Source organism: Xiphias gladius, chromosome 10 (genome assembly GCF_016859285.1).
Source record: "Xiphias gladius isolate SHS-SW01 ecotype Sanya breed wild chromosome 10, ASM1685928v1, whole genome shotgun sequence".
NCBI classification, from domain to species: Eukaryota; Metazoa; Chordata; class Actinopteri; order Istiophoriformes; family Xiphiidae; genus Xiphias; species Xiphias gladius.
In genome coordinates, this window is record NC_053409.1 from 2,377,686 (window position 1) to 2,405,010 (window position 27,325).

The 27,325-nt window shown below is 37.5% G+C and overlaps 1 pseudogene; it reads left to right on the plus strand.

Annotated features, from left to right (window-relative positions):
- Window positions 1–138: 138 nt before the first annotated feature.
- LOC120795410 lies at window positions 139–25,867 on the plus strand (annotated as a pseudogene).
- The last annotated feature ends 1,458 nt before the right edge of the window (window positions 25,868–27,325 follow it).

Genomic DNA, 27,325 nt, shown 5'->3' on the forward strand with positions numbered 1-27,325 from the left:
GAAGATGTACATTTTTAAAAACACTTCACAAATAAATTGTTTCATTTTAAAAATGGTTCAGTAATTTACTAAAAAAAAAGCTGCTCACTTTAGTTTTTATCAAAAGTAATTGAAATAGAACAAAAAAGCTGAAAACAGATGTTGCTGCGTTTTATCTCAACCGGATCTCAGAAGCAGAAGAAGAGTGATGAACTCCAGATAATTTTGGTAGGGAAGACAGAGGGGGGGAAAGTGCAGCAGGAGACACAGTCTTAGGAAGAGAAGCATTTGAGTCTGAACTGTCTTCTTCTTCCTGGAAATTTCAATGCAAGAGATCTGAGGGAGATGTTGAAAGTTAAAAGGTTGCTATCATCAACACCCAGGGGTTATTTGACACTAATTTCACCCAAGAAGTGTTGAAGAGGATCAAGACATGTATCTCTCCGTCTACTCCTAATTCTCATGCCTTCCTGGTGGTTCTGAAGCTAGGCAGGTACACCCAGAAGGAGAAAGATACTGTCAAGATGACTCAAAGTATTATTGGTGAGGAGGCAGTTGAATACTCACTAGTACTGTTCACACACGGAGATAAACTGAACTATGGGTTCTGTGGGTTTACTATGGGTGATATCATGTCTTCAGCAACCAGGTGAAAGACCAGGAGTAGACTAATCACCTCCTGGAAAAAATGATCAAAATGACTCTTGAGAATGACAGACGGCACTACACCGCAAAGATGTTCAGAATAGCAAAAAGGGCTCAAAGACAGAGAAACGAAGACTTTCAAAGGAGCTGAAGGCAGTAGAGCAGAGGAGGAGGAACAACCTGAAGGCTGAAGTTGAGAGAGAAATAAATTTAAAAGGTAAGTCAATGAAACATGATAAATGTCTTCTGCAGTAGAAGATGGAGACATTCTGGCTATTTAGAGACAGGTGACAAATTCACCTCCTTCTGAGAAGTGAATAGATAGTGAATAGATGTGGCTGTACTTTAGGGCTCAAGGTCATTTTATTCATCAACCATCATGCTGCCCAGGATTTCTTAGTTCCCAAGTTAGTGTAACTGCATGTTCATTTATGCATACAGACATGGCTGTGTAGCGTTTTCGTCATAATTAGTAAATGAGTACTCATAGGGCAGCACCTGCTTTTGCAGGAAATTGATTAATCAAATTAATCAATTGGCATAGTTAATCAGTCCCATATCAGAAGCCATGAACTCCCGATTCAATGGATCTAGACTTAAAATAATGAAAATGTTTTAAATATTGTCTACTAACACAGGATAAATGCATGACTAATAATTACGCTGCAAGGTGGAACAAAAGAACCGTACTAACAAATAGCTGATAAGCGGTCAATGGGATAAATTGGGCAATGGATGGAGAGAATATGTTGAGGCTATGGTTGGTATGGCTATATTACTATATTGATCCTAGGACGTCTATAAATTAAGTTTTAAGGATTAGAATATCTTACCAGTATTTTGACATCAACCCAGTGATGAGCAAAGGAATAGATGGCTTTGCCTACTTTACTTGGTCTGGAGGCTTTTGACTCGAACCAAAGCAGCTGTTTATTGAGGTCGGTAACCTTTCACAGCAGTCTCTTGGTGGAACCTCCATGAGGTGTCGTGGGTTGCCTAGGTGTCAGTCTCTGACATTGTTCTATGTTTTTTTTTTCTGGAAGTCTGCCACCAGACTCTTCCTTGGCACCGCTGTTGATTTCCCCCTTCGGCAGTTGGGACAGAAGGGGTATCTGCCTGTGGCTCTTGTGGGTTGATGCGGAAAAATTAAAGCTTCTAATTACTGTCCTTTTGCTAGATGATTTATGAAGGGATTGGTGCTGGCCAAATGACACAAAACCCCCAAAAATCTTCAAACCAGAATTGGAGTAATGATTAAATGTTGTGAAAAATATTCTAGAAAAACTCCTGCTCTTCTGATTCAAACTACTGTTGACATTTGCTTGCAATATAGCGGAGCTACACTTAAATACATGGCAAAATAAAGAACAAAGAACATGAGGATAAAAACGACAGAAGACCAGCAGTGCAAAATGAGACATACCAGAGAAGGAAAAAGAACAACAATGCGTCCGGCATCCATTGTTTATCAATTGGGCTCTTCTGTCTTGGGTTCAACTGAAAACGGGCATAATTTCTCTATACTTTTAAATTGTTTAATTTGGACAAAAGTCGTACATCCATCTACCACCATGGCGCATAGAAGCATTAAGTAAACGATCTACGAAGTACTAATGTTATTGATGATAAGAAAGGTAACATATGATTGGGGATTTCACCTCAGTTCATCATTCACAAACCTTCAACACAATCCAAGTAGCTAATCAACTAAATACAAAGGATTAACACTTTCTAGCATTATCAATAAATAAGTAGATCAATACTAATAATAATACAACAAATATAAGAAAAATAATGATGCTTATTCGATTATATGAAAGATACTTAATTAGACACAGTCACTAGGTGGCAGTATTGTTACATGGTAGAAATTGGCTCAGATCTGGCAGCACTAACTTCAGCTGTCCTAAGGCCTAGAAAATTGAGAGCTGCATCAACCAACCTGTAAACAGTATTAATAGTTGTAATAGTTGGACATAGTTTCCATTACTTTAGATATGTGTTCCAAGAATAAAAATGTTAGTTGTCAGTCAGGATTGGAATGTTTTGTAATTTATTGCAGGGGTCTTTGATCTACCATTTGGGACCCTTACGGAGGTGAAGAGCGAGAGAGCATTTTACTGCCTTGTCTGTTCCAGTGGGTTCATGGTGTGAACAGGGGGGTTGCACACCTTGGTGATAATCACAGGCATTTCATGTTACCTTCTTTGTTGAGAAGTGATAGTCAAATATTGATCAAAGATGAGTCCTGTTAGGATGGGATGAGCTCAGTTCAACTTTGTGGGGACCTCGCTAATTTAATCCCATTTGCCTTGTGTCCTTTTGACATATGGGTTGGTCATAAATCCCTCTGACATTGCCTAGAGCTGGTCTGTTTTTTGGATACAGATCCTTTGTTTCTGTTTCCTGTCCGAAGGGTAGGGCCATAAACTGAGTGTCCGTATGTTTACCTACTTAATGCAGTCTCTGGCTTACATCCGCTACAGCTGAGAGGAGGATTGAGGGGAAATGTGTGATTTCTTACACAGGGAATGTGGCTTGAATGCCAATCGTTAAAGTAACAGCATCTGTGAATATTTAAATATTTGTATTGAGTTCACAAGTTACACAATATTATAAGTTTTATACCATGTTTGGACATATTCATGTCTTCCTGTGTACATAAACTTTATGGCCAATCTGGTCACATGAACAATACAACAGTATGTTTTTGCTTAACACATGTTAACACCTTAAAGCATATTGTTTTGTCCAAACAGCAGTCAAAAAACCCAAAGATATTCACTTTAGTATCATAAAAAACTAAGAAAACCAGAAAATCCCCACATTTGACGAGCTGGAACAAGAGAATATTTTACATTTTACAACTAATCAATTATTTGACTTATCATTTCAGCTCTATAGTATTTTACAATTGCTTTAGCTTTTTTTTTTTTTTTTTTTTTTTTTTTTTACAAATTCTAATTATTATGTAGAAAAGGGCAAAACCCTAAATCACACGCTCAGTCCTCAGAATACAGGCAGCATACAGTACATTACTGCAGCACAAGAACAAATGTTTACCACCTAACATACTGAAAACAGAATCAATGCAATGTGTTTTTCATGCATTTATTCCCTATTTTAATGCTATTTTCTTGGTGAGCAGCACAGCAACATAAATGCTAATGAACCCCTGGAAAGAAAATGTCTGACCTTTTATTCATTTTCAGAATGTTTGTTATAGTAGTGTAAATTGAGGTTCAGTATAGTACAATAATACTGTATCTTAATGTATTATGGATTACTACTTTAAACTTAGAAGTGAATAAAAAATGAAAAAAAAAAGTGAAAAGGGTTTGGTGCCTTGAATACATATAAATTTTATGGTAGAAAGAGTGAAGAAAAGTAAATTAATTCAGTAATAAATTACTTAAGTAAGTAGATAAAGTCACAGTCATCATTTTGCAGTGTAGAAATTGAGGGTTTATTGTTAAGAGAGACCATAGACCACATTATTTATATTTAATAAATATAACGTAATACAGTATATAAATATACATTATTCAATAAATAAAATTAACATTTTTAAGAATTGTCTTATTCTAAATAATTTCAGATACAGATTTCTGCATACATTGTGTATTTCTTCTTGCTATTGCGATTTGTATAATCTTTTGGAAATAACATGGCACACTCTGTTTTGATGAGAATTGGCTACTGTTTACAACTTAATTTGATAGTGAACATTATATTTTAAAATGCAATAATGATTAAAATCCAACAATGAACATATAAAATCTTGTGATGCTTTGATAATTCGATATTCTATGATATGATCTATTATGTACTAATGCCTAATTTGATAGATAGAAATGTTTTCATTTTCCCTTCATTTGCAGGTCTGGTCCACTGAATATTTTACGTGATTATGATTGCGTTTTTATACAGGCCTGTACAGTACAGATTTTTAGGTATAAAACTTAAGGAATCGTGATAACTTGGATATTGGGATTGTGACTTGAGCTCTTCGTATGATTATGATATATTCTAGCAATTTTGTTGACTAGGAAATTGATGCATTGTTTATATAAAAAAAATGAATGTGTGTTAGCTGAGGTAGATAGAGATGGTATTACACTTTGAAAATTAATTACATGTATTTTTATAATGTGTTGGGCAACTTGTTAGTTCATTCTCTGATGTTCTTTATGAACTGGTACAGTACATGTACATTTTTATATTGAGAGGTTTGTGGAATACGGTATTTCAGTTAGACGGTGCATATGTGTGTGAGCCTAGAGATAGATTGTCTACCTGCTCACGGAGTTCTCTGCCTTTTATGCAGTGCATGTTGGGATACATTCCATCCCCTGTGGCCCTGAGCAGGATCTGCGGGTATACAGAATTGGCTGATGGATGGATGGACTGCGATGACAAGGTAAACTGGAGAATTGGAGTGAGTCGGTTGATCGACTGGGATCGTATATGATCCCAAATAACATGTTGTCTTAAGTCATTAGTCCTCACTGGTTTGAGCTGGTTACACATTTCTTTCCTGTTAAACCAGAGAAAAAGCGCTATCCGGTAAGCCCCTGTTTGTCAATGTGAGCCATTTACGTCTATCAATAAACTAATACGTTAAGTTGGAATAGATCTGTATAGTCTCCCCTTTTTCCTTGCACATTGCTTATTCCATCGGTATGTAAATCAATCAATTCTCATCCACCATCTTTTTGGTGATGTATAGAGTTAGGTTTCTGAATCGGACAGTCCTATTGGCTCCGGCGGGTGCCGTCACACCCAATCGGAGTCTCTGATTCAGAGGATTGGCTGTGAGTTGCTTGCCTACCCAAACGAGAGCCACACTGGATTACTATGAGCTCAAAGCAAAGAGAAGTTGGTCTAAGTTTATTGTAGTTACAGAAAAAAGATAAAATCAAAGCAAAGTAAGATATTTGCAGCTGAGGCTATGGAGCTGATTTTTTTAAGGAGAAGATGTTAAGGAAAATGACAAGGACTCTGTGCCCCAGTGATGCTTTTCTGAGGTCAAGAGGAATTTTGGCGATGGGATAGATCGTTACAAGGACAAGCAAGTAATGCTTTTATGAAATTATCGAAATTGTGATGGATTATGTAGGCTACAAAGGAGGGAAATTTCATTTTAGATCACAGATCTGTTGTTTTTTGCACCAGGACACAATTGGCACAAAAAGCTGTCCAGACAGACCTATAATACCTACAATGATTATACTGTGTGTGTTTTCCCTGTAAGCAATACTGATGATTATAGAATGGTAAAGTAAATATATAGTATGTAAAATAAACAGACTATTATTGTTGAGTTGAGTATGGTTGAATAGTATGTGAAATAAACCAAATACTTGTGTAAACTATTTTAGTCATTTCAATTCCTCCAGAAGTCTGCCTTGTCTCCCCCTGACCACCCACAAATATCCCCTCCTGTACAGGCATTCCCTCCAGGACCTCCACCACAGCCCACCACCTCCAGAGACAGTCCGAAGGGAAGAAGGGCTGAGGCTCTCCCAGTGGAGTACTAGGAGCTACTGTCAGCTCAGCTCATGGGAGTACCCCTGGACTTTTCTCCAGGGGTACTCCATGGGAGAGAAGATACAATCACACATCCACTGTAATCTCTCCAAAGAAAGGACCAGTCAAAGAAGGGGACTGCAGGACGCAGAAAGTGCATAATGTGCAAGTTAAAAAAACCCATTCTGGTGCAAGGCATGCTAGGTGCTAGGTCATTCTGCACAGGAAGTGCCATGATGCATATCAAATTAAATAATATGCATTAGCAGGAAAAAAATGACAATTCCTGGCAAAAAAAAAAAAAGCCTATGGACACTGCCCAAGAATGGGCATAACCTATAAATAAACACTTCTGGCAGAGTCCAAATGTGTGCAATTCACTTTTTTTTTGTACAAAAATAACAAACAACATTGCAGCTAAAATCTCCAGTCCCCTCTGTGAGATGATCAGATTGTCATCTGTTTCACATTTGTTTTAACATTAAGTGGGTTTTCTTTGTTAAGCTGCTGATCACTTGATTGTAGGTAGGTATTGCATAATTGTTAAAACACAAATAATCCTAATTAACCAGTTATCTGGCACATAATGGTTACAGACACAAGTCATTAAATGTGCCACATTAGTAACATGAAAAAAAGGAACGATGATACTTTATATCCCAAGATTCTAAATTTAACCAGTTTGGCTGTCTATTCATTCTGCTTTTATTTACTGCCGGCTGTAATGTATGAGATGATGAATCATTTTAAATCAAACAGAAGAAGAGTAGAGTCAATCTGCTCAAACTGCAGCCAAACATTGTTTAGCTGGACAGCAGTGACACCCGGTGGCTATGTCCTTTATTGCACCACATGGAAATTTGGTACAGCATTGAGTGGTAAAGGTTTGTGTGAAGCTTAAAAATTAGCATTAATTTTCTGAATACACATTTTCCCATTGTGCATATATAAAATATTGATTCAATCTTGGCAGCATCCTATATAACAGGTAAGCCTTTGATATAATTCCCTCATGAGTTACAATATTTATCTTAAGCCACAAATGACAAAAGTAGCTCAAAGTTATAGATGTGTAGCTGCATGCTGTTTATTTGATGTCAAAATGTACATTTTTCAATCTAAAAAGATGAATAGTTTGTAATATTTTGTTATCTAGAATAAAACAAGCTAGTAAAAATGTGTCTTATTTGAAATTAAATGTGCTTAATTTACTTACTTGTATTTTATGTTTGAAAATAAAATAGCAGTGATGGAAAGTTATTCCGTACATTTACCCAAGTGCTGTGCAACTTGAAATTTACTTTTCATTTTCTGCTACTTTATATATCTTCTCCACTATGGAAATATTTTACTTTAACCTCCACTATACCTATTTGATCATTTAAGTTACTAGTTACTTTGAAGATTCAGATCAGTAACACCAAATACAATCAACAAATAATTATAATGTATTAATATAGGTTAAGAATCTATTGATCTCTGTGGTGAAAGTGACATTCTACCAAGCAGCATATTAGCTGCACCCTCACCAGCCACACTCTGGGTCTTTCTCAAACAGGACCCTATACTGTAGCCTACACTGTAGCCTGACATGCACCTCCCTAGAAATGTGACTACACATCGCAGTGACACAGAACGCAACAACTGTGATTGTCGGCTTGGTAGCATGTCTTAACCATATCTGTCATTGGCTGGACAAGCAGAGAAAACTCATCCTCCTTCTGCCTCAGTCAATTCAATGTTTGTACACACCACCTCCTCTGACATCTTCTTTCTTTTCTCTGTTGCAGTAATTTCAATAACTGTTCAGGATTTATTTGCTCCAACTCCAACATGATCCGCTCAGTTTCAGTTGCCATTTTTTGAAGTACACACACAGTGGAATAGAAACCCCACCGCCAACTAGAGTTTTGACGTTGTAATTGCAGAGCGATGCAAACACACCAGCGCACAAGTATAAATGCTCACAGTGGCATAGGCCACTTGCGTAGGCAACAGCGTAGGTTCTGGGTTGATCCTACACTGAAGTATAAACAAGGTTTAACTTTGTTTGTAGTCAAACTCACAGCTGAATGAAGCACTAATCATTAGGGTGTAGGGCATAAATACAGCGGCAAGCTTTGGGACGAACTTCCCTCTCTCCGGCGAAAACAGTAACTGTTGTAACTTTTCATAACCATGGTTTCGTATCATCATATTATAAACAGCACTAAAAACAAGTTACATAAATAACAGTGTGGGCAGTGAGGTGGCAGAATCATTATATTCACTCCACAGCAACCCACCACTGTTTATAAGCTGCTTGGTTGTTTGTAACAGTCCCTGTAAATATACAACACGTTTCAATCACATTTTCTAGACTAGAGAAGGAAATATTTGATCCTAAATACAATGTAACCTTTAAAATGTTAACATCGTGATAATTAAATGTCCACCTTAGTTTGAGCAGTTTACAAGTAAATGTTTTGTATGAGTAGTCTCAAAGAACTTACATTTGTATGGAGCGTGTTCCATGACAGGTGTTGCACGTGGTCAGCTAGGCAGACTCGGGCTGCGGTCAAACATTCTTTTTTGTTTGGGAGGGTTCCTAATTGCAAATGAACAGGAAATATCTAAATGGCAGCTATGATAAGAGCTGCTCAAATTCTCTAAATGCTAAGGAAAGATGCTTCAATGCTCTTTTCTTATCTCCTTTAGCATAGGGTACCCTGGACCATCCCTCATGAAAGTAAAGGAGATAATGCTGTTCCACAATTCTTTGAGCCAGCAACATTTAAAGCAATACACCTTTCGGTTATTCATGAAAACAAACAAGGGACGCAGATTATCATGTAAGTTACTGTTGCTTATTAAGTATCTTCTGTCTTATGCCATAACTTGCTAATATGCTTATATGTTTTGAACTTTCAACAATATATTAAGCCCATAGGTGACCTATGAACATTACGCTAGTGTTCTAAAATGATAAAAGTGAAGTCAACGTTGTAGTGTAACCTATGCTCAGTTTGCATTAGTTATTTTTTCATTTCGAGTGTTGTTGTATTGGCCAGCTTTAGGAATATCATTAATTAATTTTACTTGAGTCACAGATGGTGAACCCCTTGCCTTAATAAAGGCGAGGGTTAAACTGGAAATGCAGCCAAATCAGACTGGGAGTAAGTATGTTTATGGGTTAAAATGTTGATAATGTAAATGGGTATGGCAAATTAAGCTAATTTGGACCTACAGGCAGGTGGTGGAGGAAATGGGTCTGGAGGGGCAGGTGACTGCCATGCAGGCCTCGAGAAAGTGTGACAATTTAAAAAACCAAAAACAAGGTAAAGCAAAAAATATGGCTGGGCACTGTGGCGGGCTAGTGTCTGTGGATATTAAGTTGTACAATTAAAACAGGATCACATTGGCTACCCTAGCCTTCGATGGTCTAATGTAATCGTACCTACTCTTCAACCAATCATTTGGTTGCAGGGAAAAAAAAAATCTGCCCTAGATCTGTCCCTACAGATTGCACTCTACTTGGTAACCTTATAAACCTAAATGAATTATAAATAAACATGAAAAGCTAGTATTTGCAGCATATTAAATAATTTTTACCTAATTATTCTATACCAAAATGATTACAACAGACTCAGAGCCGACCAGCGTGCACCTGTCCATATTCATATGATTTCCGAAAATAGAACTATATCAACTGGTAATCCCAGCACAAGAAACATTGAGGAATATACACTCAAAGCCTCAAGTATTAAACATGAAAGTTGACACAGCATCCTAACACAGTCAAGTTAGCCTACCATTTTTAGATGATATGCACTGTTGGTTGTTGTGCTGTGATATGCAAACAGTAGTTTGCATACCCGTTTTAACAAAATGCAGCCTCACCGACGACTTCCATGACTTGGCGTCACTTAGTTTCAAGCAGACTCCGAGTAAACGTTCAATAAATATTCAGTAAATGTTAAATAAGTTTGACCTAGTACTCTCCATTAGATTGGGCAAGTTCAAAGTTGTGAAAACAGAAGTGTTTTCAAAACACCCGGTTTTCACAGATAGCAGGTATGTAGCGCTTTCCTCCTTATGAAAGTAACACCGGTGATTGTCCGACCAATGAGAATTTGGTCGGACGAGAGCATATCAACCAAACAATCGACCAGTCGACCAGGAGACTGTGGCCCTTCTATATGAAAATGTAATGTTCCTATTAATTAGTTAGCTACACATTTGATTAACGTTTCAACATTTCAGGCAAAGGCAATTATGATTAGCCACAAAATTTAGTGGCTACAAACAGTTAGACTTTTCCATTATTGTTCACTGTGTTTTATGCCCCAACTGTCCTTTCAGTAACGTTCTGTTATCTATGGTGTTAATAGGAGTTGAAGAATCCCCCCCAACTGCCCACAGACAGGGTGAGGCAACAGCAGCTACTTGGCCGTGTCTTGATGCCATGCATGAAGCACCTGGGCTAAGGCCGTAAATTCAGACTCCCACTCCCATTGGCTCATGCTCCAATCATGTACCAAACCATGGCCAAATTGCTGCTGAAGCTTCATCCTCTAGATGTGAAGAGCCTTCAGAAATGTCTCTCCTGCTTGGCACAGATAGTGAGGAGGAGTCCATGCCCTCCATCTGCTCCTAGCCACTCACTGAAAGGCCAAAGAGAGGTGGGGGGATGTTGGCCTTCCACAAAGCAGGCTGAAAAGGAGAAAGCAAGGGATGTCCCTTTATACAACCAAAAATAATGATTCCTTGGCCTTTTTGCTGAACTTGCTAAAAAAAAAAAAACTTAATTTTTTTTTTTTACATGGAGTCCTGTTGTGTTAACTTAAAGAAGTGAAATAGAAAGGTCTTCAGTTGCCGAATGAATGGAATAGTATTGAGCAACACATTGCTTCCATCCACAAAAAAAAACCTAGCCCACCTATCAGAGCATTCCCCGACCACTGTTCTCACCACTGCCTAACTCACTGTACTGCACAAACCCCTTCATCCCACCGCTTACAAGATGGCCAACAGCAATAGATGTCAAGAGCACGTTTTTCAGAATTCTCACCTCAATCACATTTTCTGTAAACTCATTTGTGCTGTACCTGCAATACAATGTACGTTCTTTACTTTGATGCACATGGGAATTTTCTTAACAGCATCTGCTAAGTAAAGGTAGAAGTAGCTGAATGCAAAGCGACCGACATACCCCTGTGAAATATACAAACTAAATACAGATACTTACTGTTGACATACTCTGTGTTTTTACAGTCCAAGTGCAGTAGAATTAAAAAAATAATTCTCATTATAAAATGTCTCTAGAATGATAAACAAATGTATAAATCTTCACAAAAAATGAAGAATATTGCAGAAATACCTTAAACTTACCTAATTTAAATGAAGACTGTTGTTTTCATGCAGTGTCCTTTGGTAAATTCATAGAATTATCCAATCCATCCACAAGAACTCCGCGTCAAGGAGTTGACGAGCAAGTCTCATGTCTTAACCTTCAAGTCCCAAGCAAGTCCCAAGTGACTGTGTTTAGACTCAAGCAAGTCAATTCAAGTCAAGTTACTGCCAAATGTCAAGCAAGTCACAAGTCAAGTCACCATAAAAGACATGCTTAAAACAAGAAAGAAAGGGTTACAATGGCAAGCTATGTCATGAGAAAACAGCACCTGTTAGTCACACTGGATGATGGCAGAATTCTTTCCTTGGTGAACATCTAAACATCTTCACAACATCTAAACAGGTCAAGAAGAGTCTCGAGGAGGCAGGCGTATCATTGTCAAAGTCTACAATCAAAACACGTCTTCATTAATGTAAATACAGAGGGTTTATCACAAGGTCCAAACCACTGGTAATACTAAAGAACAGAAAGGCCAGATTAGACTTTGCCAGAAAACGTCTAAAAAAGCCTGCCCAGTTCTGGAACAAGATTCTTTGGACAGATGAAACCAAGATTAACTTGTACCAGAATGATGGGAAGAGAAGAGCATGGAGAAGGAAAGGAATTGTTCATGATCCAAAGCATACCACATCATCTGTCAAACATGGTGGAGGCAGTGTTATGGCATGGGCAGGTCTGCACACCAGTAACTGGGTCACTGGTGTTTAATGATGATATGACTGCTGATAGCAGTAACAGGATAAATTCTTAAGTGTATAGGCCGATACTATATGTTACAAAAGAGTCTTGATGAGTGCATGGTATTTGACATGAGACATGATCCATTACACACACAATGTCATTTTTATTTCTTCTACTGTAAATTATTTTTTACCTTGTAGAACTGTCTGAATGATGAGTCAGTGAAGTTGACATCTGCAGATGCAGGTTGCCTGTTGGGGTGCTACCAATGATCAGCTTACTGATCCACTGACCGATGAACTCCGTGAAACAGACAGAAAGGTTCCCCGCATATACTTCTGTACCTCACAAGTCTCGCAACATGTAGAGTAGTCAAGAAACAGGCTTAATAGGCAGTCCTCATAGACAATATACTTGGTGACATCTTGCACTGGTATCAAAGGGCTCTGGACAGAAAAAAAAAAAAGAGATTTGATTACATCCATCTCTATTGTAGTACCAGGATTACTTAATACAGTTTTACCCCTAAGAATTGGAAAGTCCAAGGTGTCACATAATAAACATACAGTGTAAATTTGTGGGAAATACAAAATTGATGAATTATTGCATACGGTAAAGAAATATAACATATGTAAACAGTAAGTAGGGTGGAAAGCTAGTGCAATGGTAGCCAGTGTGGATGAAATCTACTCAGGCTCCAGACTGAAGAAAATTATCAACTTAATCTTCAGAAGAAAACAGATGGATCTATTAATCCATGTATAATATTTTTTCTCATCACAGATCTTAATGTCATACAGAAAAGCAGGCACAGAGGTGATGAACCAGTAGAGATTATTCTATTATTATAAACCCATGGAAAACAATTAGAAAATATCTGTAAAAATATGCTGCACAGGCTCACTAAATGTATCAAATGGGCAAGCATTACCTATCAATGGTTGAGTCATTCAAGGTAGAGATGCTAGAGTGGTATGATGTGTCATCAGGATCTTATATTGGGTCTTACGATTCTTCGGTTTCATTGAACAATGCTGCAATGCATCGCCATTTCAAAGGCAGGGGGTTCTCTTTGACAGGGGTTGAAGTGAACTCTCCAAAGTCTGCTGGCACGTCTGTGTTGATTCCAAACACTTCAATGGATGCCTTGACTTAGACTTAGTAATGTGTAACATTACTTAGCTGTAATGTTATACATTGTATACACTTACTACACATTTATTGGAAAAACAGGGCTAGAACTTATTATAAATGAATAAAAAACACTGGGGACACACCTTGACTTTGTCTGTGTTTTAAAGTCAACTCTGACAGCTGTATGGCCACCGTTGTCATTGCCTTCTTCAGTGGCTCACAATGAAAGCCCACATCTCTTGTGTGTGACCACAAAGCAGCAGTGGTCTTGGAAAACTGACAAAAACAAGATTTACTGTAGAAAAGATATGTCAACGAAAGCCTGGTTGTCTTTCCAAAATGTGCTAACGTTGGTTAATGTTAGCACATTACTTCCGGTCATGCATGTGAACGCCAGCTTTGTGGGCGGTGCGCCGTGGCGAGCAGTAGCACAGTTTGTCTGAGTCTAGCTGTTATTGTTTTTTGGCTGGACTTCAACAGTGGAGGGAGGAAGGAGAACATAGCACAGTACAGGTACCACATAAAGATGTATAATAATAATGAGACTAATAATTACACTAATAATTATAATAATAGGGTGATAATAAACAAATCATCGGTAGTTGTGTTCATAGTCGATATGCTGGTTTATGCACCAGACTACAAAGCAATATGATGATTGTATGGGGATTAGTTTTTTTTCTAGAAGTTATTGTGTGTGTCATGATAAGTGACAAGTGGTGCACAACATCGGTGATAAGGAGGAAGATCTGTACCCCTGATAAAGAACTGTTATTAGTGTCCCTGCGCCCCTCCTATCTTCCCAGTGAGTTCCCACAAATATTTCTCACTATTTTTTATATCCACCCAAAAGCAAATACAAATAAGGCAGCAGATATATTTTTTTGATATTACTCAAGAATTTGATGAAATCTCCTCAGATGAATCCAACTTTATAATGGGTAATTTTAATAATTGTGCTCTCAAACACACACTGTCTACCTATTCTAGGTATGTCACCTGCCCCACCAGAAAAAAGAAAATCACTGACTTATGTTATGGTTCCATTCTAAGGTGTAGTCATCCATTGCCAGGGCCCCTCTGGGTGGCTGAGACCACAATACCATCCTTCTTAGACCCACCTATAGACAGGTTTTGAAGAAGGCGAAGCCTGTAGACAAGCAGATCCAGGCGTGGAATTATAACAGTGTTGAGACTCTGAAAGGCAGCTTTGAGAGTATATCATGCAACATCTTTGAAGATTCAGTTATTTCGGGCTATATAGACTTCTGTGTAAGTGCACTCATTCCAAAAAAGACCAGTGTTTCCAAACAAGCTGTTGATGACTAAAGGGTTAAAGGAGGCCCTAAATAAGAAAAAGAGAAAAAAGAGGATTTTTGCTTTAGGAAGCCTGCAGGACATGAAGGAGATACAGAAAAAGGTCAACAAGGAGATCTACAACACCAAATGCCAGTACAGGGACAAGGTACAGCTAACCCTGACTGAGGGCGATGCTAGCATTGCATGGACTGGCATAAAAACAATGACAAATGTTCCCTTTAAGGAATGGAAAAAATTGGATGGGAAAATTGGATTGTCTTGATGGGAAGGTGGGCCTCTCTTTAGCCAATAAACTGAATGAATATTTTACCCGCTTTGAGACACGGGGCAACAACAACATTCCTGCTTGGCAAGAGAGGGACAATGTTGAGATGGAAAAAAAACAAAACACACTCATCATCGAGGGGGAGTCGCCGTATCGAAAGAGTCCAGGGCCAGATAACATCGGTGGCAGTTGGGAGTGGCATTTTCTGCTCCCTCTTTCAATGCTCACTGGATACCCAGGTGGGCCCGTCAATTTGGAAAACATCAATTTGCTATTGCTTTGCAAGAGGGACAGACGACGCCATTGTAACGCCTTTAAACTTTCTATATGCAGTTTCAACTGGACTCAAAACTAATTGCATGGATTTTGGATTTCAATATGGGCAGATCGCAAAGGGTAATGGTAGCCAATTTACTTTTTTTGGCACACCACAGGGCAGTGTGCTATCACCTTTGCTATATATTTTACCAAAATACTGTTGTTGTAGCAGATACCCTGGACATGTTATAAGTCTGCAGATAACACCGCCTTGGTCAGCCTTTTGGAGCCGGATGAAGTCGAACATGGTACAGTTCTAAATTACTTCATCAACTGGTGTGAAGCCACACATTTAAATCTGAACACATTCAAGACCAAAGAGCTGAGTTTTGGCTTTTTGATGTGATAGTCCACCACCCACCCTGTCTAGGATCAGAAGAGAGGATATTGAGTTGGTGACATTTAAATATCTTGGTCTTATTATAGATCACAAATTATCTTGGGATTAATGTGCAGGTGCAATTTTTAAGTAGTGCGTGTACTTTCTTAGAAAACTAAAGTTTTTTAACGTTAACTAAAGTCTCACTCTATTTTATAAATCTTTTATTGAGAGTACCCTTTGTTATTGTATTGTATGCTAGTGTGGACATTCCAAAATCAATCACAAGAGAAAATTGGAAAAAACTGTTAAGACCTGTCATAAAATCATGGGTGAGCAGCAGGCTGACCTGTACCACCTGTGCCTGACCGGGCCTACCGAGAAGGCAGACTAAGTCCGCTGTGATACATCCTATCCACTTTCAACAGAGTTCCAGCCTCTCCCAACTAGTAGAAGGTATAGATAGTCCCATATTAGAACCAACCAAGCAAAAAAATCATTTATTCCCATGGCAATAGCTCAATTAAACAAAATGTGGTAGCCATGGGGACTCTAAGGTAATATATGAACTAGGGGATGAGAAATACAATGGACTAGTGAATGTGAATACATAGGGATGTGCAATATACTCACTGTTTATTTTTATCATAATTATTGGTACACAGCATTTGACATTAATCATCATGTAACTTGGTTGACTGTGTTTTGATTCTTGCCACAACTGTGCACCTGATATATGGTTCAAGAATTGGAACAATTGTTGTTATTATGTTTATGAAGTGTAATTGAAATTCAAATAGTTTGTTTACTGGATACATAAGAGCGGCATGGTTAGCAGGCAAACTTAATTCCAGAGGGCATAAGATTGTCCATCTTGAAATTTTGGTTATTGCATCAGTTATTATTAACTTGTCAGCCCAAACGGAAGGAGAAAATAGAAGAGCCATGTGAAATTGTAAAAGCTGCTGAAGAGTAATCATGGAAATTCAGAGTTTAACTAACGGATAATGGACATATTGCAACCTGCAGAAGGTAAATACCTCTGTTTGTCTACTTTTGTACCATTTCATCGAAACGTAGACTGTTAAAGTCACATGCTAATTGTGATTAGAGCATTAGTGCACTACAAATATTTGCACATATTTCAATGTAGTAGTAGCTAATGTTACTTTGTGTTGCTAGTATGTGTTAATGTTGTCAGCTGGTTTAAAGATCAAATGAACACATGGGAATGTGTTTATTGTAATATCATACTATATGCTAGGGTTTGACCAATATGTCTTTTTTTTTCGTTTTTTTTTATTAGTTATCAAGGAGACCATTAACTGGTATTTGGAAATGATATACATCTGCATTAAAAAGGAAAATCTTGGTGTCAAATTTTAGAGTAAATCAAACTCCAACTCAAAGCTTTGCTGAAATGCCTTTAAGCATATGATGAATTGAAAGAGAACTTTTCAACATTATCTTAAAAAAAAATGCCTGGAGCTTCCAGCAGCATTTCTTATAAAGTTAACTGAGAATTTTAATGAATGATGAATGAATAAAATAGTTCACTGAAGTTTTACAAAGTAAATAAAGTAAAAAAATAAACAAAACTAAACCTGCAGAAGGTATTAACGGGGTCCAAGCCCCCCGCTCAAGGTCCAATTTGCATCGCCTCACCATTTGAGCCTGAGGACCTTCAGGCACACAAGTGCGATACAAGTCTCAGGTTCAGAGCAGCACAGACCCTTGAAAACATTCCACCAAGGTTGTTTCTGAGGGGAATCCCAGTGGGGTATTGCTGAAAGGATGGCTAATCTAGCCTGGCATAAACCCTGGATTTGGGGTTGACTGGACCTGTTTTTGGATAACTGATCCAAAAATCATGGGCATCCTTAGATGCTATCTGCAACAATTCATGCAGATTGGATTTCAACCAATGATTAAGATGATTTTGAAAAAGTAGGTTTTGCATATTTTTCAGCTTTTTCTAAAAGCACCACATAGTGGCCAATATACACCATATTATGCCCAGAACCTCAGTGCGGTACAGAAAATTACTGTCCCAAGTTTTGTGTTTATTGTAAAGAACTATATAAAGATATGACATCACTTCCGTTGTATGAGTACAAGATTTTCCTTCATATTTTTGCATTTTTTGGAGTATGAAAACTCTTTTAATAACATTTAATAATGAGAATACATAGATGAAAAATGCAAATCTTTATGCAGATCGCACTTACAGCCTAAGAGAAGTTTGGAAAAACGATTTTTGCATATTTCATGATTTTGCACCACAAGCGCATCCTAGTGGCTGTGCCAAATTTTGCACAGAGGCTCAGTGGAACATTGGAAACTACTGTGCTGAGTTTCATGTTAATAGGGGTGATTGTTGCCAAAATATGCAAAACTTCCTATTTTGACTGCAACCTATAGGAAGTTGTTCCTTTATAACTTGCACATTTACTGGATTATCAAAATTGGCCCATATCACAAGATCCAGCTTAATTCAGGGAACGCGTACACATAAGGTTTTGAATGTGCGATATAATATGTGAGAGTTACCGGCCAAAATGCGCTTACTTTGATAATGGTGTCACCTGCTGGTGGAAATGTGTCATATTTAGTGTCTGACGTGTGTACCATTCTATACCTTCCCTGAAAATTTCACTTACATAACTTTTACGGTGTATGTTGCTGTACCACTTTTACAGACAGAAGAGTAAAAATAGAAAAATCAATAAAAATTTGAGTGATTACAATAGGGTTCCCTGCATTGCTGGTACTTGGAGCAACGCTGCCTTGCAAACTTGGCTCCCTATTCTGTCTCTGCCCAGTCAGCCTCTGCCAAGATCCAGACCTTTCAATGACTTCACTTCAGGCCTTCATTCAGCATTGCAGGTAGCACCCTTTTCCTCCTCTCACACGTCCAGACACACATATTGACAAATGATATAAACAGATTCATGTTCTCGGTGGTGTGTAATAGTTTCCGTTTGATCTGAACTTAATGTAAACATGGGTGTAGATGGCAGCCAAAAACCTCCCAAAGAAATCAAGTTAACATGGCTACATGGCTACAATAGGCATGTACATTTAACATGGCTACAATAGGCATAGAAATTTCAATGTTGAAGAGCACTGTTGTATTATTTGACCAGAAAAAAATAATATAATGATATATTAAAGGTATAGTTTGCACTTACTGATTTCATCAACAGTATGGAAATTATTGATTAATGAGAAGCACTCCTAAAGAACCAGGAGTGACAAGATATCACTGGATAGTGGGGTAAAGAATGAAACCCATGGACAGGTAGTCAAACAGATCTGGACAAGTCATTGTCATGTCCATCAATGCAAATAAGACCCAGGTTATAAAAAAGGAATTTTTTGTGTTAGTTTTATAATTTTTTCCTTTAACTACATAGAAATATGTGATATGACTTGTGCTTATCCTGGAGAGATGTTTGTTTCTGTCCCAAACCTGTTATGTACAGTATGTGCCTGTTTCTTCCTGAGTCATTTTTACATTCCCCTTCCCAACACTGATAACTGCTAGTGATTTAAAAAAAAAAAACCTGCTTACATTTTTTACATCATGCAAGCATCAAACAGAGCTAAGTCCAAGCTAAGACATTTCCCCCACTGGTGATGGAAAAACTGAGGAACTTACTTTTGTCTTCCTTCCTCTGAGGTGGCACACTGAAAGACCCTTTTCAAAGACATGTCATCATCATTATCAGTCCTTTATTTAATTATTGGGAGAAATCTGAGAGAAAGACTCTCATTACCCTGTGACATGTCATAGCAGCTGCAGTTGAAAAAAATAATAGATGGTTTGTTGGATTTTGGTGGACCAATTGACATCTTTTCTAACTAAAGCTGTGTTTACCTTGCTATGATACATCTGTGAAAAGTACCCATTGTTGTGAATCCACATCTTCCTTCTTTTGGTGAGTCGCATTTTTCTGATGGGAGTGCTAAGACATGCATTAGGTAAATGTTTAAATTGGTAACTATTTAAAAGCTAGCACTCTCAAAGCTGACAGTTCACCTTGCCAGAATGTCTCGTAATGGCAAATGTACACACAATTTAAATAAAGTTTGTTTAAGCTTGTTTAAAGGAATGGTTAAAAAAATGAAATCCTACTTTTAGGGACTTTTCAGTGAGTCTTAGTGTGTCCTTCTTTTTTTCCCCAGATGCACTAAGGATCCAGCTGATTACAGGGAACTTGGAGGGTGATTGTTCTTCATGCTTTGCTACACAGTATGTTGCACTGTCACTTCTGGTACAGATTCATTGACCTTTTTTAGTATTTTTTGATTTTACTTCAAAAATAAATACAATGCATAGTTAGGATTCTGAATTAAAAGACAGTGCAAGGTTTGTCCACATATATTATCAGAAATATACATAGCCCCCAGGGCTCAGGAGAATATTGTGGAAATCAACATAAAACTGAATTTGAAAATACAAGCTATAAAGCAACAGACCACAACCCATCAACTTTAAAGGTGAAATCATGACCTCATCATGTTAGTAACCCTAACAGACAATATAGAACCATGGAGAAGTGGCATTTTTAGTTTTTCATTTCGTGCTTTTGGTCTCTGAAGAACTGCTTGTAAATAATTGGTTGATATTAAATTTACATCTGAATACATTAAATAAAAGTGTTATAGAATCAATAGTTGGTTAGTACTTTATTTATAATTAAGTTTCCAGCCCCACTTCACAACAGTGAAGATCTTGTAGATGTATCACTTTATTTTGTATTTCATCAGTATGTTTTCAGTTGTTGATATGTCACAGTCAGAGATTTTGAAGAAACACCTCTACTGTTAATCAGTGCAGTAAACACAGTTCTCAGTATAACACAGCACACTTACACATTACTACAAACTATAACTACAAAAATGTCCATTAAGTTGAATAAACACATTTCCAAAAGTGTTTCAACAAAACATTATAAAGACATTATAAACTTCACAAACATTATGAAGTTGTATTAGATTGCATTAGTGTGGCTCTGTGTAGCTAATAAACTGGTAACTGAGTGTATATCTAATAAACAATTTAGGCCACAGCCAAATCCTAACTAGTTACCATAAAAATTTTATTATTCATTGAAATTACAAGATAATTAATATATTATCACAAAAATTAGTTTGTTATCATGAGATAAGACAATTAACCACTGATCTTAAATAAAGGATTAAAATAATAATTGTCCACAAGGACAATCTTCTGTTAAAAGCTAATGATTCAGTATAATGTGTTGAATAGTGCAATAAGTGAATTACATAAAGTAGGGTTGTCAGATAATTCAATGTTAGAGGTGTAAAGTATATAAAATTATTCCATGTTTATATTACTGGCGGTCCATTTGCAAGATATTAAAAATACTTTTGTGTCTAGATAAGAAACAAGACCCACAGACATTGGAAAGAGAAGGTATCACCAAGAGGTTTATTTTTTTTCAAAAAGATTTAGAAAATCTTGAGAGAATTATTTCTACCAGAGCATATCTACTAAACTCTTTAAGACAGTGCACTTTAAACCTCTGAGTGAATGTCTGTGTACGCTTGGGACGGTGATTGTTATTGAATTTTTTCATAAAGCATAATGTTAGGTATTGTTCCATGACGATCAGATGGGATCTGAATGAACAACATCCCAGCATCATGCCACAATGAATCACATCTGCTTCAATCTTTAATTCCTTTCTTTCTCTTTCACATTCTTCTTCTTCAGCAGCTGCTCAGCCAGTGGGTTGCTGAGTCACAGCAGGGGGGATCAGGGAGACAAAACTAATTAGCAGGACAAGCGAGAGCAAAGACATGGCACTGTGTGCATCATTTATGGTGTTTAGAATTGCCAAAGCTGATAAGCCTCATACATACAGGGAACAGCTGTTGTCTCTGACTTTGAGCAAATTCTGTCAAGGGAAAAAAGCTTCAGGAATAACTGCAAATGTTCCCCTTTCAGATACAAGTGGAAAGGCAACAGACTTAAGACATGTAAGAAAATGGGAGGGAAAAAGTCAAAAATAGCAGTGTGTTTGCACTCCAACCTAACCTACTCAGTCAACCTGAAACTACAACAGCTGTTTCCGTTTCCACAATCATTGCAGTGGCAATGTTCAAACAGATTTTTGTCTTTATTGTATAGTGGTCATATTTATTTTGTTTACGTGTCATCTTCATTGAGCAGTAGGGTCAATGTTGAGTATTTCCCCTCACTGATGAAGCTTTGTCTCTCAGTATTTCAGGTTAGGTGTGTGCATGCTGACCTCATGGTGTAACAGGAGTAAAAATGAGCATTAGCAGCGATGAGGTCAGCTTCCTGGTCTACAGATACCAACAGGAGGTAGGCATCCTCTCAAGTCCTTATATTCATCATGTCTGCATTTTTCTTATTTAAAATGTTCAGCCACTACTCTACTTTAGGCATTAACTGTGATTGCATTAAAATGCACTGTCATACGGCAAATAACATATATGTGATTCACTTTTATTAGTGGTTTGCTTTCCTGCCAACCTGCTTTTTACACTGAATGTCTTTTTGTTGTTCATGTTTTTTTAAAATGTCAAGCATGTGGTCAGCCGTCAGACTGTGGATATCAATTGGCAGCATCATGTTCGATGCTCAACAATTATGTCATTAATTAACTAAATGATATTATGGTTGACATGAAAGCAGTCACATATAATTTGAAATTAGTGAAGGTCTGAATTATAAACCTTTGAGTCAGGACTCCTGCAACACAAATCTGATCAATGAAAACTTTACCAAAAGTGTCACCATAAATTCTTTATTGTTTTTTTTTTTTTTTATCAGTAAAATTGATTGAAACTCTACTAAAAAATAAATAGGAAAAGAATCAGTAAAAGATAAATGTGAGCAGGAACATGATTTAGATATTTCTATTAGAAAAACAAAATAAATGCTACCTTAATCGTTTTTTTGTGTGCAACCAACAATTGGTTTTATTATTATTTTGTTATTTTATAAATATAGAAATATATTTTTTCTTGTCTAGTTTTTGTATATACAGTATATATATACTGTATAATATATACATTATATATGTATTTACAGTCAGTTATCAGTTAATTAGGAACAACTCGCTAAAACTAATCCAGTCTAATACAACAGACCTGTGATCAGTCCTCCTTCGTGATGGTCATACTGTTCAGTTTTTATTTAAAGTGTGTTAAGAGGTGTAAATTCAACTGTATGATCATTTCGGAGGCTGCAGTTTGTGGTGCTGTTGAACTGTATTGCATTATACATAGAGGTGTGTCTGTTGTGTAGCCCCTTATTAATATGAATGTGGTGGACGAAATAATAGAAACACCCATCAACATAATGCAATGCAGTTCAATAATACCACAAAATTATCAAAACTCCAATATGATCATACAGTTGAATCAACACCTCTTTAACACATTTCCAAAAAAAAAAAAAAGTTATGAATATCATGAACTCTATATCCAATTAGTTGGTTTGAATTCAAAACTATCACTGACTAAATGACTGCTAAAAGAAATTACCATTTCTGTTGTTGCTTGCAATATAAGAATATCCCACAAACACCTGAAAGCTGCATAATAATTTGTTAGGTCAACTTAGTCGTAGTGTATATTACAACACATAGTCAGGGTGGGTCAGCTGCCTACAGTGTTATGTACAATTCTTCTCAGTCAGAATGAATCATACAGTGGGACAGAGCAAGTGGCGATTGACCACTGATTAATCACTCATAGATGGTAAATAGACTGCATTCATATTGCATCTTTACCCTGAGAACATTGCTTTTAAATCTGGGTCTGTGCTTAGCCAGTACAGTTGTAGGTAAATTGGTCTTTTGACTAACATAAACTTCTAAATTCGACATAGATCCAGTACTCACCATTTGCAGTGAGTAGCTGAACATGACTTTTGAGTTTGCCATTTTGAGTAAAAAAAATCTATGTCTAAACCAGTGTGGGTTGAAAATTGGAATTCCCAAGAGGTCATCTTCTATTTACTAATTAAAATGATCATGAAAGGATAGACGGCATAACTGATATAAAAACACACTGGTAGAAATGTACACCATTATATGAATTTGCTAATACCATTTGTTTATTGAATACATTCTAAAACAAGACTACTTGGGCGCCAGTGGCTCAGGTGATGGAGCAGGTTCTTCACTGATCACAGGGTTGGGGGTTCAATCCTTGACTCTTCGTCTGCATGCTGAAGTTTCCTTGGGCAAGACACTGAATCTTAAATTGCCTCACCTGTAAGCCGCTTTGGATAAAATCATCTGCCAATGATTAAAATGTAAATGTATGTAACTTTTGCTGAGCGGCAGCCACAAGTGGTAATTACGGGACACTGTAGAATTAAATTCTGATGGGCTCCGAGTCTGAGCTGTTAAGGGTACCCGGAAGCAGCGTACCTCTGGAAACTAATAACTCATGTACAAAAGCCTATCAATCGCTCGGGCAAAAAACACAAAATCATCATCTGAGTACAAACCAGCAATAATGCTGTCCACTCATGTAAATTCAGCATTCGTCTAATCTGATTGTGCAAAAAAACATCTAAGCATCTGTTCTAAAATGTAGATGCTAGGAGCTAGTCTCTTAATCTCTGCCATGATGTCCGTACTGAGAACATCAATCTGGCTTCTTCTTATTGGTAGTTGAAGACCCATAGTTGGTGACAATTGCCGTAAAGCATTATGCCCTTCTCCTGGGAGATCGTACCCACTCAGCCCAAGTTACATAGTGCAAGAACAGGTAATTGGCGCACAGAGTTGGAATGAGAGATGCACCATTCTCCCTATTACAAGTCAGTGTACCATCAAAATGATTTTGATGCTGTTGTATTAATATAAAATAGTTGCATAATGTTTCTTTAAATGTCACATCACAAAAAATGCATCCCGAGTATCTGAGCACTTTACTGTATTGTAACCAGTGCAACAGAAATTATGGAACCAATCCCAGCTGACATTGGTTGAGAGGCAGGGTATACCCTGGAGAGGTTGCCAGTCTAGGGACACAGACAAAATCATTCAATCAATCTTTTTTCATGTTATCGTGCCACTGTACAGTCAAAAGTATGGTTGTTTTATGGTTTGTATTATCCTTTTTCTGATGATTTCTAGTGTTCATAAAAATACTTTTAGTTTGTTTGATCGCTTAACATTTATGAATAACCGCTCATACCATTTATAGTGTTTATACGGTTTAAAGCAGTTTAAAATATAAATAATTACAAATTATTTGATAAATTTTCATTGTGCCCCTTAAGTTCTTTATGCGCTCCTAAATTTTTCAACTTAGGAGCTGAGTGCTCCTTGTCAGTGGAAGGCCTAATTAAAGGGAAAATGACAATGCTTAGAGATGAAATAGCATACCAATATTATATGATATATGTCTGTTTTAATGTAAAAATTTTTTAAAATGTCAGTAGTGTAACCTAATATAACTAAAGCAGCCTACATTTTAAGGAAGGAGGTTGAAAAAACATACCTGCAGCTCACAAAGTTAGAAATAACGACTAATTGGTGGACACAGTCATATTCCCATTAAGTTCGTAAAGACCAACAGAAACAAAAATTTCTAAAGTATCATCAACTACCAGACATTTACAGTATCTACACTAATTAGTCCCATCATCATTTTTTGTCTGAAAAAACAATCAATTTCAATTTATCAATTCATCTATTTTGTTAAATATTTTTGCCCAGACTAATATAATAGTAGTACTGATAATTTTTCTTTACAAAATGTATTTTGCACTTCTGGCAGGAAGTGGAGCTCTGCCAGAGAGCTGCAGGTGGCAGGTGGCAAGACTAAGGCAGAAGGCTCTTGTCGAAACAGTGGTGATAGGGCGAGCATGCCTGGGCTACTTTCCAAGCTGCCTGGGCAGTAAAGCCAGGGCAAAGGAGCAACAACAGCTCCTCCAGGAAAAAGTGCGCAAAGTTTCAGAGGAGGTACAGGTTGGTAAGATGGTTGGACTCACTCAGCAAAGAGCCTGGAAAAGGTGGGAAAACACACTGCAGCGAAGGATCAGTTGGTCAGACATCTACCACATCAGATTCCTGGTCCAAGCAGTCTACGACACTTGCCAAGCCCAACCTTGACATTGGAAGACAACTCAAATTCCTTGTTCATATCACACAAACAACACTCCGCCCACACCTGGTCATCTTTTTCTGATTCCACCAGGCAGGTGTTCCGGTGGGAGGTAACAGTGCCCTGGGAGGAACACATGGAGGAGGCCTATGAGAGATAGCTTGCCAATTACCAGGAGCTTGTGGAGCAATGCAGAAGCATGGTGGCCTCGCTGTGACCCAATTGAAGTGGGCTGCCGGGGTTTTGCGAGCCGCTCACTCTGTAAAGCTCTGACTGGGCTCGAAATCACCAGAGCTGAAAAGAGGGGGGACCACACGTTCTATCACTGAAGCCGCAGAAAAAGCCACAAGGAAGTTGTATCGACAGTGGTATGAATAATCTCCTAACCAAACCCATCCCTGGTTGTAGAGACTTTCTAAGTGACTAACAGATGCTGTTTTCTCATGACATAGCTTGCCATTGTAACCCTTTCTCTCTAATTTTAAGCATGTCTTGCATGGTGACTTGACTTGTGACTTTCTTGACCTGAGCAATGACTTAATTTGTCTCGGTTGATGTTTAGCAGTGACTTGACTTGAGTGTAAACAGTCACTTGGGACTTTCTTGAGACTTGAAGGTTAAGACTTGAGACTTACTCATCTAGTCCTTGATGTGGAGTTCTTGTGGATGGATGGTATAATCCTATGAATTTACCAAAGAATACTGCATGAAATCAACAGTCTTCATTTAAATTAGGTAATTTTAAGGTATTTCTGCAATATTCTTCATTTTTTTGTGAAGATTTATACATTTGAATAACATTCTAGTGATATTTGATAATAAGATTTAAAAAAAAAATTCTACTACATTTGGACTGTATAAACACAGAGAATGTCAACAGTAAATATCTGTACTTTAAAAAAATCTCTGTACAGTAAATAAGGTTTTCTACTTTACGGTAAGTGTCGGGAAACTTTTCCATTTTTTTTCCCTTCATTATTTTTTTTATTTACAGTGTAGGCTATAAATGCACTGTGTTGTCACATTTACTAAATACTTCAATTTACATTCAGACACTCTAAATTTATTATTTAGAATAGTTTGACCAGTTGGAAGCCCCTTTACCACTGGTTTTACAGAGCGTTAACGATTTTACTGTTTCTTAAGAAGCCCATAGTCTTTGCAATTCTCATGGAAAGATCCACTGTAACAAATATATGACTAATACTGTGTGAAAGAAAAAGCAAGTTCTTGATATATAATCTGCCAACAAAAATATAGAAGAAAAGTTCTTGAATTATTGACTAAAACCAAAATGTAACAAGGAAGCCATTTATTCACATTACAAATGCAACAGTCATGATCTTGCAGAGGTGAGGGACAGTCCTTTGAGGCTGACACTTGCGCTACTAGGTTTTCCTTGTAATGCTGACCTCCATGTTCACCCCCTTGCAAAGATTTGGTGGTGGTTGCACTGGATCATCTTCCTCAGCTGGTTCCACGATGTTCCCACTAGTGATGCACATTTTATGGAGCACTGCACACACTGCGATGACAGGAGGAGCAAAGGTGTGATCCACCTCCAGGGCTTTGAAGAAGATCCCTCAACACTGTGCCTTCATCATGCCAAAGGCCCTCT